The following is a 12,518-nucleotide window of genomic DNA, read 5'->3' as shown; positions in this document are numbered from 1 at the left end:
TGACGTCGACGTGTCTGAGCCACCCTCTCTGGGTGGCAAATGGCCCTGCCTGGTGACAGTAGGTCTGCCTGATGTACCAGCTAAGGGCAGGTATCCTTCTGCACAGACCCCAGAGGAGCTAGGTCTCGGCTGTCCTGGCCTCTCCTGCCCTTGGACAGTGGCAGGAGACGCCGTTGTGATGGAGACGCAGTCAGGCCAGGTATCCTGGCACCGATGAGAGATAACGTCTCTCTTGGCTTCCCAGGTGGAGCAGTGGTCAAGAATCCACCCGGCAAAGCAGGGGATATAAGAGATGTGGGTTCCATCCCTGGGTCAGGAAGTTCCCCTGGAGAAGGGAATGGCCACCCACTCCAGTGTTCTTGTCTGAGAAATCCCGTGGACAGAGGAGCCTGGGGGCTATAGTCCATGGGGTTGCAAATAGTTGGACACGACTGAGAGCTGGCTTAAAACTCAACATTCAGAAAAGTAACATCATGGCATCCAGTCCCATCACTTCATGGCAAATAGATGGGGAAACATTTTGAGCTTGAAAATCACTGCAGATGGTGACTGCAGCCATGAAATTAAAAGACACCTGCTCCTAGGAAGAAAAGCTATGACCAGAAAGCAGCTGCTGCTGCTGCTAAGTCGCTTCAGTCATGTCTGACTCTGTGCGACCCCATAGACGGCAGCCCACTAGGCTCCTCTGTCTCTGGGATTCTCCAGGCAAGAACACTGGAGTGAGTTGCCATTTCCTTCTTCAATGCATGAAAGTGAAAAGCGAAAGTGAAGTCGCTCAGTCTTGCCCAACTCATAGCGACCCCATGAACTGCAGCCTACCAGGCTCCTCCATCCATGGGATTTTTTAGGCAAGAGTACTGGAGTGGGGTGCCATTGCCTTCTCTGATGACTAAGCTAGACAGCATACTAAACGTCATATTAAAAAGCAGAGGCATTACTTCACCAACAAAGATCCATCTAGTCAAGGCTAGGGTTTTCCCAGTGGTCATGTATGGATGTGAGAGTTGGACTTTAAAGAAAGCTGACCACTGAAGAACTGATGCTTTTGGACTGTGGTGTTGAAGAACAGTAGTGAGAGTCCCTTGGACTGCAAGGAGATCCAACCAGTCCATCCTAAAGGATATCAGTGCTGAATATTCACTGGAAGAACTGATGCTGAAGTGGAAACTCCAATACTTTGGCCACCTGATGAGCTGACTCATTTGAAAAGACCCTGATGCTGGGAAAGATTGAGGGCAGGAGGAGAAGGGATGACAGAGGATGACATGGCTGAACGGCATCACTGACTCAATGGACATGAGTTTGAGCGAGCTCCGGGAGTTGGTGATGGACAGGGAAGCCTGGCGTGCTGCGATTCATGGGGTCACAAAGAGTCGGACACGACTGAGCGACTGAACTGAACTGAGTGTGCGCGCCCACACGCAGCCTGTGATGGGTGTGTTCTGGAGGCGGGAAGTGCACACCTTGAGAAGATGCTGGTGTTTTTAGATTCTTCCTGCTGCACAATGAAGCCTGTTCTGAGCGGCGCAGCGGCCTTGGCGTCTTCTGCCAGCCCAGTCCCGCCCTAAACAGGAGAGCGGCCAGACAAGGTCTGGGCTGGGGAGGGTCACGTGGGCGCCAGCCCCTCATCCAGGTGAGGGTCGGGAGAGCGGCGGTGGTGGTGAGGAGTGCAGGCTGGGCCTGCGTCTGAGGTCAGGAATGATTGCTCCCCCTGGGGCGAAGGGGCAGCACTGGGGGAGCCACGGGGTGGTCCCCTGGCTCTTGGGTGGGCAGCCCGATGGGGAGTGAGTGGTCAAGGCTGGCGCCAGGAGGGGTCACTTCTGTGCGTGTGGACTGTGAGCCCTGAGCACAGGCGGGTGCAAACGGTGAACTGTGAAGGGAATAAAGAATAAAACACTCATTCTCCTGACTTGCTCTGAAGGTCGAGGCGAGACAGCCTGGAGGGAAGGTCCGTGCAGACACAGTGCAGACACGGCTTCTGTGCCATGGGGTCCAGCCGGGCTGGTCTGTGTCTGCAAGGCAGGCCCTCGAGAAGGGCAGGCTGGGCCCCTCGGCACAGGTGGGGTCTCCTCCCCATCTGGGAATCCTCTGCTCCGCTACTAAGACCTTCCCACTCCGCTATGACACCACAGGGCCCCCCATTATCTGGGGCGGCTGTGCCAGCAGACGCGGATTTTAGCCACGTCTGTGGAGCCCTCGCTGTTTGCGTGGCTCCACCTCCCAGGCTAAGTCTGGAAATCCAGGAGGAACATGGCGCTCACCACGTTTCCCTCCCCAGGGTCATGGCCGAACCCCCGCTCCCAGAACCTGACCCTATACAGTTACGTATGTAAGCAAAGCAGCCGACGTGCACCTATGCTTACGATGGGAGAATAAGGCAGAGATCTGCTGAACTTTCGATTAATTCAAAAATGATTGCTGCTATACAGTGTGAGATGAGGATCACTAGCTTTTTAAAAAATTGCTTCCCTTTTGGGGTCTCCACTTCAATCAGGTCCTGAAAGCATGCAGGTACGCAAACGTGGATTCTCCCCTGCAGAGTGGCATCCCGGCCCCGGTAGGGCACTGAAATGGACCACCGATGCGCCAGCTTCCTCTGACCGAGGCCCCCTCCATGAGAGTCAGATCAAGGGCCCAGTGAGACACGGTGCCTCCGCGGCCAGATGGGCCTGCTGGGCCCACGGCGCGGCTGGCCTGCTCAACGGCCCGGGGATTCAGATGCCCCCACTTCTTGGCAGCCGTCCGTGGATTCCTTCTCTCAGAACACTCCCATCTCTGGAGAGGGGAAGGTTTCGACCAGTGGGCCGTAACAGACACCGCAGGGTGCCAGCCTCCCTGCCGAGGTGTATCTGTAGTTCCCCAGGTGACGGCCCGGGGCTGAATCTGATTTTGTATCACCTTGAGGTTCATGCCTGGCTTCTCCTCCCAGAGTCAGGCCTTTACTGACTCAGAGGGGTCACTAAGGGACCGCTGTGCTAAAATTAGGGAGTGAGCTACAATTAGTTGAAGGTCTTTGCTTAGCCACTAAAAACATCACAGCTCGCCCCTTCCTGGCCAGCAGGCACGGGCACAGAGCCTGAGGATAACGAGGACCCCGTCTCAATGAGCCCAGACTCCTCTCAGCTTGCGTGGGGCCAGGAGCGGCCGTCCGCGTGCCTCCGCTAGATCACCTGTCGGGAGGTGGGGAGCCTGCCGCCCCAGTGCCTGTGACCGGCCATCAGTCTACACGGGACACTGCCGAGATGCTTGGTCTCCAGCCTCCATCTCGTCTTCTTACAGGTGAAGAAGCTGAAAAGCTAACGCCGACATGGAGTGGAAGGAACGGGGGTCGTTGCTCCGTTTCGCTGCTGACCTGGGAGGGCCTGTGATGGAAGGGTCAGACTCGGCCTTCCTGTGTGCCGCCTGGCCTCCTGGGCGCGGGGCAGCCTGGTGTGGCTGGTGGCGCGTGCTCCCGCCTACTCGTCCAGCCTGCCTGCTGGCACCACGTTAGCCTGTGGGGTGGGCACTGTCCCCTCCGCCCACACCGCAGCTTGGAGCCCACAGTCGCGACCCTGCAAGATTGCCCTGCGGACAGAATGGAGCGCACTGCCCCTCCACGCACACCCTCTGAAAACCGCTTAACTGAGACCCCTGGGAAGAGGGTGCCTGGGTTTTCAGCCCGGGGCCCTCAGGGTGGCCGCCCAGGGCAGACCACAGCCTGGAACTCTCGGAGCAGAGCGCAGTCTCCACTGTCCAGGACCGCAGAAGCGGAGGAACTGCCTCCAAGCGAGGTCTCGATTACTGACGGTTGTTCCGGAAGCGAGGCCCTCCTCCCCCGGCACACGCTCCACAATGAATGGAAAGCCTGCACGGTTCAGGCGCAGGCCCCGCAGGGCTGCTGCGGTGATTAGATAAGGATCTGCTGAAATCGGCCCTGTCACTCTTGGTTCTCGAGAATGATTTTAAAGCCTTGCTTCTCAGTCTGTGAGCTCTTCTCCCCTCATCCCTCTGCCCACAGTCAACCAGTCCACTGCCTGAAAGCTTTCCTTTGCCAGCAGTACGGGGACCCCAGGCCACATCCCCCAGTCGGGAAGATGGGGAACTTCCCAGCCCAGAACTCTGGAGTACAGGGAACACAGCCTGGAAGCCTGGCTCCCAAAGCTTCACCTAGATTACAGTTATGTGTACACACATCCCTGGGAATCACTGAACTCTAAACACCGCCTAAGGGCTGTTAAAATATTCCTGTCAAAGAACTGATGTGCTTGGCCGATGCAATTCAGTGAGGGCATCTGCGATTTGGTACCAAGACTGAGAGATTAGAGGGGCAAAGATGAGCAGGGAGGCTGCCCCCAGAGGGGGGACGGCAGAGGGGGACACATGTATTTCCCTCGCGTGTCTGGCAGGTGCAGGCGGCCTGGACGGCCCTGGTGAGTTAAGCCCCATGAACTGCCCGCACGCCGGGTGCCGCCTCCCAGATGACCAGGGCATGCTGAGCTCCTTCGGACCGAGGTGTGAGCACAGACTCTGTGCCCCTCCTGCTGACCAGCTGTCCCTGCTGCGAGAGGAGCCCTGTTCCTGATGGAGGAGACCCCATCGTGCACAGGAGGTCTGCTGAGCTCCCAGAGACATCAGGACTCTACAGCTCTGATGGCATCCCAGGAGGAAAGCAAGCGGCCGGAGGTGGAGCAGAGACCCCACCTGTGGACGGAGGCCACCAGGACGATCCTGCTTGCGGCCCATCGCTCTCTGAGCCCTGGAGGCCAAGCTGCGGGGCTGTGCCTTCCCACACACACACCAGCGACCGGAAGGCCCCCCGGGACCCCTCTGGGGAGGAATAGAAGCGTGGAGATGGGAGGCGAGGAGGGCACTTAGCACCCCCGGGGGCTGAGAGAGTGACAGTGTGTCAAGGCCGTGGAAGGGGCTGCAAGCCAGAGCCTTGGAGACAAGCCTCCCGTACCAGCGGCCCCTCCACCCACACACCCTGCCCCCAGGCAGCACGCCCAGCTTAGCGGCAGAGCCCAGGGGTCCCCAAACCTGGCTGTGCCTCCAAATCCCTAGAGACACTTTGTAAAAACCCGGGTTCCTAGGTCCCACTATGAGTGAACTTCCTAGAATTCATGTATTGAAGGCCTACCTCCCAGCACCCCGGAATGTGACCTTATTTGGAAACAGGTCACCGCAGACATAATACGTTAAGATGAGGTCATCCTGGCAGAAGGTCGGCCCTTTGTCCAACTAGACCGATGTCTTTCTAAAAAGGGAGTGTTTGCACACAGGCAGGCACAGAAGGAAGTCCAGTGGGCACACAGGCAGAAGACAGCCATCCACAAGCCTCAGGGAGGCGCTCAGAAGGAACCAGCTCTGCCGGTGCCTGCAGCTCAGACTCCTGGCCTCCAGAACAGCGAGAGAGTGAACTCTGCAGTCTAAGCCCCCACATCTGCGGCACTTTGTTAAGGCAGCCTTAGCGAACCAGGATGAGGCAGTGGGAGAGCTGGACTCGCCTATTCAACAGCCAGGGAGTGATTCTTACAGGAATTTTGGCAGGTCCCACAGGCAGGATGGGGCTTTGCAGGTGGCTCAGTGATAGAGCATCTGCCTGCAGTGCAGGAGTTGCGGGTTTGATCCCTGGGTTGGGAAGATCCCCTGGAGGAGGTCATGGCAACCCACTCCAGTGCTCTTGCCTGGAGAATCCCATGGACAGATGGGCCTGGCGGGATACTGTCCATGGGGTCACTGGGTGACCGAGTGGGCCCACAGCACACACGTGGACAGGACGCAGGGCTCTTGGAACTTGACTGTGGGTGCGGATGACCTGGGGATGCTGGTCACACATAGGTCGGGCCCAGCAGGTCTGGGGACTGAGACTCTGTTCCTCTATAAACTCTCACATGCCACTGATGCTGCTGGTCCACGTGTCCCACTTTGGATAGCAAGGAGCAAATGTTTAAAGGTGATTGGTCCCTCCAGGCGCCTGGTCCAAGGGTGTGGTCCATCCACGTTTGTGGCCCATCCAAGTGTGTGTGTGCTCAGTAGCTCAGTCGTGTCCGACTCTTTGTGACCCCATGGGCTGTAGCCCACCAGGCACTTCTGTCTGTTGAGCTTTCCAGGCAAGAATAGTGGAGCGGGCTGCCACTTGCTCCTCCAGGGGCTCTTCCTGACCCAGGGACTGAACTCGCGTCTCTTGCATCTCCTACACTGGCAGGTGCCACCTGGGAAGCCTCCATCCAAGTGCGTGCTCCATCCAAGTGCATGGGGCTGCCCCGCTCCCACGTGCTAAAGCTGAGGGGGTCCTCCAGGGGTGCATGCCCACGGCCCTCACTCTGCAGACTCGGAATCAGGTACAGAAAGTCAGGGGCTGTCTACACGCACACCTCCAGCTCCTGGTGGACTGGACCCTGCAAACCTTTCTCTCCATTCCTGGCCCCGCATCCTCAGGCGCACCCTGTGATTCGGACCTTGACTGAACGGTGTGTGGATTAAGAAGAGGAAGCACTGCTCTCTCCTCGAGAGTTCACAAGATAATTGGAAACCTCAAAGCTTAAAGAGAAGGGGCTGATAGAGGCAATTAAGCCCTAAACTGACCTCAGTTATCGTGACGCTCATTCATTGACCCAGCCTTTCCGGGGCTGGCCCAGACCCCTGGCCTCCCGCATCAGCGGACCTCTCGTGTAGCAGAACTGAGCTGCCTTGCTCCCGTCCCCTTCCCGGGGCCACCTCTGGCTTCCTCCGGAGGGGGCTGTCACACTTTCTGTGGCCCCCCAGGGCTGGCACAGGACTGGCTGGTTTCCCCACTTCCAGGAACTCGCGTATCTTCTCAGGGGGCTTTGGTACCATCCCCTTTAATTAACTTTTTTAAAATTAATTTTTATGGAAGTGTAGTTGCATTGCGCTGCTGGGCATTCTCTGCTGCACAGCAAAGGAATCAGCCTTACGTATACATACAGCCCTCTTCTTCTGTATTCCCTTCCCATTTAGGTCACCCAAGAGCATTGAGGAAAGTCCCCCGTCCTGTACAGCAGGTTCCCATTTGTTACCCACTTTATATAAGGCGGGGTGTGTGTGCCAACCCAATCTCCAGTTCATCCACCCAGCTTTCCCCCTTGGTGTCCGTACATTTGCTCTCTGCGTCTGCGTCTCTAGTTTCTGCTTTGCAAACACGATCATCTACCTCATTTTTCTAGAGTCCACACATACTTCTGGATAAACATATTTGCTTTCTCTTTCTGACTTACCTTACTCTGTAAGACACCCTCTAGCTTCATCCACACCCTCTAGCTTCATCCACGTCTCCACGAATGGCCCATTTAATTCTAGACACAGTAGAGAGTTGTGGTCAAGGTCAGAGCTTAGCAGCAAACCTGTAGCCTCCACATTCAAGCTGGAGCCTCCGTTTTCTTATCTGAAAATAGAAGCATCAGGGCTGCTTCCCTCCTGGGGCTCAAAGAGGGAAGCAAAGGTCAGAGGCAACGTGAAATTCGCTCAGTCGTGTCTGACTCTGCGACCTCATGGACCATACAGTCCGTGGAATTCTCCAGGCCAGAATTCTAGAGTGGGGAGCCTTTCCCTTCTCTAGGGATCTTCCCAACATTGAACCCAGGTTTTCCGCATTGCAGGCAGATTCAGTACCAAGTGAGCCACCAGGGAAGGTCACACCGGGAAGGTAACCACAAATATTAGCTCTGGTCACCTATCTGTTTCATTTGTTATGAGTCTGTTTTTATTACAAAATGCTACATCCATTGCGTTTAAAAATCCATGCATGTACACCCACACTATATCTGGTAAAATTAAGATAAACACCAATGTTTCTAGTAGTCATATAGGGGATATGAGAGTGGGACCATAAAGAAAGCTGAGTGCTGAAGAATTAATGCTTTTGAACTGTGGTGTTGGAGAAGACTCTTGAGGGTCCCTTGGACTGCACAGAGATCCAACCAGTCCATCCTAAAGGAGATCAGTCCTGGGTGTTCTTTGGAAGGACTGATGCTGAAGCTGAAACTCCAATACTTTCACCACCTCATGTGAAGGGTTGACTCATTGGAAAAGACTGATGCTGGAGGGATTGGGGGCAGGAGGAGAAGGGGACGACAGAGGATGAGATGGCTGGATGGCATCACTGCCTCGATGACATGAGTCTGAGCGAGCTCCTGGAGTTGGTGATGGACAGGGAGGCCTGGCGTGCTGCAGTCCATGGGGTCACAAAGAGCCGGACACAACTGAGCGCCTAGACTGAGCTGAGACACCGAAGCGCCTGCCGTGCAGGCAGAGAGGCTGAGCGCCCCCAGGGAGCCTCCTCGGGACGTCTGTCAAAGGCAGCCCTTCTGTGGGGCTCCCGTATGCACCGTCTACTTTTTCCCAGTGGCATTCCTCTCTATTTGGGGTTATTCCTAAAATACAGTGTGACGTTTTCAGTTGGGGGACTTCATTTACATGCTCTCATTTCTCGCTATCTTCTCTTCCCGTCCTCTGTATTTGAGAGGTTTCTATTCCTTTTCACTGAAGGGAGCCTCCTGGCTGACCACACTGCCGTCTAATCCCTGCTTGCTGGACTGTAGCCCCCTCCTGTCGCTAGACACAGTGGATCTATGAACAGTTGTGCTCACGGTTTCGCTGCCCTACACCCGGCATTTACACACACTCGATCCTCTGGGGACTGTGCCTGGGAGTGGAATTACCGATCTCAGGAAAGGCACGAGTGCAGCTCGCTTTTGGATCACAAGCCCTGTGTTCCAGTATCATTTTCCCGGTTCACAGGACCTGCCGCCAGCGGGTGGATATTCTCATTCCCACCAGCACTTGGTAGTGGCTGCCTTTTGCATTTTAATCTTGTCAGCTTCTTAAATTTTAGCCACTCTGGTGGGTGAAACCAATGCGATTTTAATTTGCACTCTTTATTAGTGATGAGTTTGACCATCCTTTAAAACATTTATCAACTATCAATGTCTTCTATTTTGTGAAAAATGTTTTTATATATTGTCTTCCCTTTCCACTGGATGACATGCCTTTTTCTTAAAGGCTTATAAGAGACTGTAATTCTGGGTATACTAAGTCATCCTAGCTTAAATGCAGTATAAATATCTTATTGCATTTTGTGTGGCTATTGCCTTACTTTTTAATGATGCCATTTCATAAACAAAGGCTTCTGCTTCTAAGATGCTTTATGATTAGTGCTTTTGTATCTTGTTTAAGCAACCCAAGAATTCCTGTAATGCATCTTTTAAAATATTTATAGCTATGCTTCTTGCTTTTAATTCTTTAAACAATCTATAATTGATGCTTTTAACCTGGTAATGTAGGATGCAATTTTTTTGTCTGTGTGGATAAGTAGCTGTCTTGAATCACACAGTGAATAGTTCTTCTCTTTCCTGCTGATCTGCAGCACCGTCCTGCACTTTATCCGTTCTTTGGATTTTGTATTCCATTCCATAAGTCTCTCTTTCCTGTCCTTGCACCAACACCCTGCTCTGATCGTGAACCTGGATTTATGACTCACGGAGTAGGCTTCAGGAGCACCGTGGCTCGCCGTGGTCCTTTGCTCCTCCATATAAATGTTAGAATTATCTTGTCAGATTCTACAGAGACCAGCACTGGAATTTTCCCTGAATCTCTGACTCAGTGTAGGCAGATTTGACATCTTTGGATATTGAATCTTCCTCACCATAAATATGAAATATATTTCAGTGTGTTTGTGCTTTTCAATAAAGATGTGCAATTTTCCTCATGTGAGCTTTGGCACATATTTCAGTAATTGCTCCCTGCGTACCTTTGCATTGTTGTTGCTATAAAAATCTGTAAAAGTGACATTTCAAATAGTGATGATTTATAGCACAGTAACTGTGTTTTTGTCTTTATTGATCTTATATCTAGTGCTTTACTAAATGCAGACTAATTTTAATCACTTTTTTGGAGAATATTTCAAGGACTCTGTCTATTTAATATAGACAATAATGTTAATACCTCCAAATAATGATAATGTTTCCCTTTCCATTTTCTTATTTTTTTTTTTGCTTTACATTACTTTACATAAATTATGAAGCTGTCTAGAACATCTCACAAATAATGATATAAAAATTATTCCTTCTTATTCACGATGTTATTATTTTAAAAATTTTAACTGGAATACATTTGATTAATAACATTGTGTCAGTTTATGCTGTACACCAAAGTGAATCACTTATACACATACCCATTCTCGTTTAGATTCTTTCCCGTATCGATCATTACAGAGTATTGAGCAGAGTTCCCTGCGCTGGACAGCAGGTCCTTATTTTTTATCTATTTACACATAGTGGCTGGAGGAGGGATGGCAGCCCACTCCAGTATTCTTGCCCGGGAGACCCCCGGACAGGGGAGCCTGGCGGGCTACAGCCTGTGGGGTCGCAGAGCCGGACACGATGGAAGTGACTGTGCACGCAGTAATGTTGTGCACGTCCGTCCCAGCCTCCCCGTCATCTCTCCCCCTTGCTCATGCTTTAACGTTTCCGCATTTTGTTATGAGGCAGCCGCCGTCCTGGAAGCCGTGGTCCCGCATCCTGTGCCGAGGATCTGCCTATTACCACTCGGTTGAGAGCCTGCCCCTGCTCCCTCGCTGGGATGCAGGGCCGGGTGTCTGTGAATCCAGCCTCCCAGACTCCCTTGCCAGCCGGCATCTCATTAGGCTCTGCTCTTGGGAAGGTCTGATGGGAGATGGAAAGCAGAAGGAGGCGAGAGGAGACTTTAGTCCTGTTTCCAGCTCCAGTCAGCATGGCAGCTGGAGCAGAAATCCCGCTCCAACAGCCTGACCCCCGTCTCCACGGGCGACCCCCGCCCCGGCTCCTCCAGGCCCCTGAGGCGAGCCATGCCGGGTTAGCCGTTCCCTGAGCACCAGCCGTGTAGCTCCCACGTGACGGCCAAGCCCTAGCCAAACAGTGTCTGTGTGTGTGTGTGTGTGTGTGTGTGTGTGTGTGCGCGCGCGCGCGTGCGCGCGCACAGGGGGATGACCTTCTGAGCCACTATGTTCAGGCTTGGCTGCGATGTCAGTTCTCAGTATTATTATGTTTGAGTGGGCCCAGCCCGCTGGTGATAACTGTTCCTAGAATGCATTGCCGTGTGTGTGCCTCGTTAAACAAATACAAGCCTTCAGCAAATCAACAACCCCTGCATCAAATCCCCTAATTTAACATCTCTAGCAAAGCTGCAACATTCTGACTGAAGTGGAAGTGAAAGTGTTAGTCGTTCAATTGTGTCTGACTCTTTGTGACCCCATGGACTGTAGCCCTCTAGGCTCCTCTGTCCATGGGATTCTCTGGGCAAGAATACTGGAGTGGGTTGCCCATCCCTTCTCGTGGGGATCTTCCAGAACCAGGGATTGAACCTGGGTCTCCTGTATTGCAGGAAGATTCTCTGCCAGCTGAGCTACCAGGGAACTCTGTAGACCTTAACTGATTGAATCACCTTTATTCCATAAGAAAGTGTCGTCTGCTTTTAGTTTTCATCAGGATTAGTATCAAATTTCATTCCTTCATTAATATGAATCAGTTTCAATAAGACCATGCTCTCCTCCTTAACTGTGTTAATGTCCTGTTTGAGTATCCTGATCGTGCGAATCTGGCAGAATGTGTGCTGTAATCGCTGACAGATTTCTAGGTTTGGAGGCATGTTTTCATCGGAAGGTTGTCGGTGCCCCCCTCTTACAGGAACAAGGCTTTTGTTTTGGTAAATCATCCTGAAGCTGTTCTTCCTGTGTTTATCCCGTTGCAGGGCGTGTGCTGGCTTCTCTCCCTGAGGAGCGTGGGCCCTAGAGAGCGTGGGCCTGCTAGCCGTGGCTCACCCGCTTAGCAGTACGCCACATCTTCCTGGACCGGGGATCGAACCTGTGTCCCCTCACTGGCAGGCAGATTCTTAATCACTAAACCATCAGGGAAGTTCTGATAAGCTATTTTTTATTTATCAAGTTAATTTCATTAGTGTATCAGATATCTGACATGAGAGATTCAGCAATGGAATCTATTTTAAGGGACCTGGAGAGTTAGTGGATGAGAGAATTAGACGAAAATGCTGGGGGGAGTCCACCTGAAATTAGTGCCCAGTAGGGCTGTGTGTTTTCTCCAGGCCCATTCACTTCTGCGTTATACTCACCTCACCTCAACCCCATCTGAAAGGTACTTTTGGTGCTTTTAATAGACCAACTGTTATTATTTTTATGTCTAACAGCATGTATACACCTTTGCTAAATCTCACACATTCTGTGTTGTCCTTCGTTCATGATTACTCACATTTCACCTGTGTGGTCAGCACGTATTCTTGCACCTGGCCCTTCTTTCATACTTCATTAGTGTTTTTGTCAAAATTTCTTCTCACAGCTCATGTTTTTATTCTGGGGTCATTTTCTTTCTTTCTGTAGTACATCCTTTAGAAGATTTCTTTCTTTTTTTTTTGCTGAGGATCTGTTGATGTTTTCCTTTAGAAAATTTTCTTATCCCCCTCTTGTATTTCTCCTGGCTACAGACTGCTGCACTAACCGTGACTTTTTCTTAGCATCTTGAATGTGTTACCAC

The sequence above is a fragment of the Budorcas taxicolor genome, chromosome 5 (assembly GCF_023091745.1).
Source record: "Budorcas taxicolor isolate Tak-1 chromosome 5, Takin1.1, whole genome shotgun sequence".
Lineage (NCBI taxonomy): Eukaryota > Metazoa > Chordata > Mammalia > Artiodactyla > Bovidae > Budorcas > Budorcas taxicolor.
The sequence above is the reverse complement of the archived record's forward strand: the minus strand, read 5'-3'. Positions refer to the sequence as shown.